Consider the following 3,644-nt stretch of genomic DNA (forward strand, 5'->3'; position numbering starts at 1 on the left):
TGCTTCCATTTCATCATGTACCTGGGAGTACCTATTTTGTATTGATAAACTAAACTCGTCAGATTTTTCTCCAATTACAGGGGTGTTTATTTTCTTTCTTAAAATAAATTTTTCTCTCTTTCTTTAGATCTAAACAAATTTTGCTTCTCATCATTCTATGATTGCTTGACTTTAACTGTTTAACCCTGTTACATCTTTAACTAAATTGACTTTTCACTGAATAAGATCTATTTCACTTCCCGTTTCTCCATTTGGGGTTCTCTATGTCTATTTTCTATGTTCTTTTTTATAAAAGAAGGTGTTCATGATTTTAAGATTGTTTCTTTCAACAAATTATAGAAGCATGTCTCCTCTGTCATTCCTTGTACCTACATCAAATTTACCTACTGCAGATTCTCCTATCTTCTTTTGAGCTACTTGAGCATTGAAATCACCCAAACCAAACATAAATTGTGTAGTATGTGTTTTTTTCATAGATATCTCCAGATCTTCATAAAATGTATCTACTTCTTCCTCTTTTTGGGATGTTGTTGATGTATATTGTTGAATGATCTTCAGTTTATACTTCTTATTTGTTTTGATAATTAATCATGCAATTCTATCACCAGTATTACAAAAACCTTCTATGTTACTAGCTAGATTTTTTATTAGTAAGAAAATCCACTCAATTTTCTTTTGTTTCTTTCATGTCATCTGAAGAAAAATATATGGCCCCCTTTTAAATCTATTTAAGATTCCTCAGTTCTTCTAATTTCACTCAATCTTATTAGATTCCAATCTATTTCTTCCAGCTATTCTAGTAACACAGCAAGATCTTTTTACCTAGACAAAGTCCTGTCGTTGTATGTTGCAAGGTTCAGTTTCCAAAAGTGGCATGTCCTAGTCCAGAGTTTTTTTAGTACCCCCTGCAGTGGAATGTAGCTGCCTGCCACTTTAGGCACTTGTTCCACTGCCGGGGGGGACTGGGGGACCGGCACAGGGTTGTGATATACATGTCTGGGTTTTGGTCAGTTTTCATCACCACGTATTCGACTGTGGATTGTTGATGGTGGAAGATTTTCGTCTGATTGTTCATAGTAAACCAACCTAGTATTGGTAGCCCTGACTTGTATAGCATTGCTGATCATTGTGATGCGCAAACCCTTTCACCTGGTTAAGGTATACACAAACACACAGTACAGTGCTATTAATAGAATCAATACTGGTTTGAGGATACTGTAGTGTTCCATAAATGACAAAAAAATCACAATTAAACAAATTTATGATGTCACCGAGTTACAATCGTGATGCCCTTCTCTCTCCCTTCCATCCCCACCTCAGAATTTTAGTGTAGGCTGTTCCTTTTACCTCCCCGCAAGTTTTCACCAATAGCGAGTTTTATTTTTCCCATGATTTTAGTAGATTCTGGTATTCAAAGAAAGTTTATTCAGTAATAGGTTTGTTGTAAGTTTAGTGCAATTTATCACAGTTTGTGGAGGAGAGGAGGCAAGGAAAAGGTGGGCGGAATATTTTGAAAGCTTACTGAATGTTGAGGATAATAGGGAGGCAGATATAATTGCTATTGCAGGTGGTGAGGTGCCAGTGATGGGAGAGGAGAATGAGAGAGAGATTACAAGAGAGGAAGTGAGGAGAGCACTTGATGAAACAAGAGTAGGAAAAGCACCTGGTATGGATGGTGTGAGAGCTGAGATGTTGAAGGAAGGGGGTGTGACTGTACTTGAATGGTTGGTGAGGTTGTTTAATATGTGTTTTATGATGTCAATGGTACCAGTAGACTGGGTGTGTGCATGTACTGTACCCCTATATAATGGTAAGGGAGATGTGTATGAGTGTTGTAATTTAAGGGGTATTAGTTTGATGAATGTCGTTGGAAAAGTGTATGATAGAATACTAATGGAAAGGATTAAGGATAAAACAGAGAATGCAATCTTAGAACTACTGGGTGGTTTTAGAAGAGGTAGGGGATTTATGAATCAGATTTTTACAGTTAGGCAGGTATGTGAGAGATATTTAGCAAAAGGCAAGAAGGAGTATGTTGCATTTATGAATCTGGAGAAAGCGTATGATAGAGTTGATAGGGAAGCGATATGGAATGTGATGAGGTTAAAATTAATTGGTGGAAGGTTGTTGCAAGCAGTGAAGAGTTTCTACATAGGTAATAGAGTGTGTGTTAGGATAGGAAGTGAAGTGAGCTTGTGGTTTCCAGCGAGAGTGGGGCTGAGACAGGGATGTGTGATGTCGCCATGGTTGTTCAATTTGTTTGTTGATGGAGTGGTGAGAGAGGTGAATGCTTGAGTGCTTGGTCGAGGATTGAAACTGATAGTCCGAAGTGATCATGAATGAAAGGTAAATCAGTTGCTGTTTGCGGATGATACTGTACTGGTTGCAGACTCGGAAGAGAAGCTTGGCCGATTAGTGACAGAGTTTGTAAGGGTATATGAAAGAAGGAAGTAAGGAAGTTGAGAGTTAATGTGGGTAAGAGTAAGGTTATGAAATGCTCAAGAAGGGAGGGGAGTGCAAGGTTGAATGTCATGTTGATTGGAGGGTTACTTGAGGAAGTAGATCAATTTAATTACTTGGGTCTGTTGTTGCTGCAAATGGTGGAGTGGACGCAGGTGTATGTCAGAGTGTGAATGAAGGATGCAAAGTGTTGGGTGCAGTGAAAGGAGTGGTAAAGAATAGAGGGTTAGGCATGAATATAAAGAGAATTCTGCATAAGAAAGTGATTGTACCAACTGTGAAGTATGGATCAGTGTTGTGTGGAATGAAAGTGACAGAGAGACAGAAATTGAATGTGTTTGAGATGAAGTGTCTGAGGAGTATGGCTGGTGTATCTTGATTAGATAGGGTTAAGAACAAAGTAGTGAGTGTGAGAATGGGTGTAAGAAAGGATTTAGCAGCTAGAGTGAATATGAATGTGTTGAGGTGGTTTGGCCATGTTGAGAGAATGGAAAATGGCTGTCTGCTAAAGAAGGTGATGAATGAAAGATTTGATGGGAGAAATATAAGAGGAAGGCCAAGTTTTGGGTGGAGGATAGGAGGATATATGTGAGAGAGACAGAGAGCGTGTTAGAAATAGGAATGAATGGCGAGCGATTGTGACGCAGTTCCGGTAGGCCCTGCTGCTTCCTCCAGTTGCCTTGGTGACTGCAGAGGTAACAGCAGTAGGGGATTCAGCGTATGAAACTTCATTTGTGGTGGATAACAGGGGAGGGTGGGCTGTGGCACCCTAGCAATACCAGCCAATGAATCCCTCGTCAGGCTGGGAGGAGCGGAGAGAGGAAAGGTCCCCTTTTGTTCCTTTGTTTGATGTCAGCTACCTCCCAAAATTTGGGGAAGTGCCTTGGTAAATGGATAGATTATTTTTCTGTATAATGCTAATGATATGTTTAGTCTAATAAACAGCTTTATTTATTAAATATAGTCACCTTGTTAATACTGTACAGTGAAAGTGTGGTAGATAAAGTCAGAGAGTTTGATATTGTAAAAATCATCAGTGAATGAAAAATTGTAAAGTTTTAAAGTTGTTTGATGTCAAGTGTTTAGCAGCTGACATTTCCTGAAGAAATCAATAATACTCCTAATTATATTGCTTAGTAATTGCTTCTTTGCCTTTCAGGATCAGTTTTCACATGCAGCATGGC

The 3,644-nt window shown here is 38.8% G+C and overlaps 1 long non-coding RNA gene across 3 annotated transcripts in view; it reads left to right on the forward strand.

The window, feature by feature from the left end:
* Positions 1-3,644, forward strand: part of LOC137622001 (uncharacterized) — a 64,053-nt gene extending 60,409 nt beyond the window's left edge. For all 3 annotated transcript variants that reach the window (XR_011040316.1, XR_011040318.1, XR_011040317.1), the window contains exon 4: positions 3,620-3,644. This is a non-coding gene — a long non-coding RNA (uncharacterized lncRNA). The remainder of the gene's footprint in view (positions 1-3,619) is intronic.

This window comes from Palaemon carinicauda, chromosome 28, assembly GCF_036898095.1.
Source record: "Palaemon carinicauda isolate YSFRI2023 chromosome 28, ASM3689809v2, whole genome shotgun sequence".
Taxonomy (NCBI): Eukaryota; Metazoa; Arthropoda; class Malacostraca; order Decapoda; family Palaemonidae; genus Palaemon; species Palaemon carinicauda.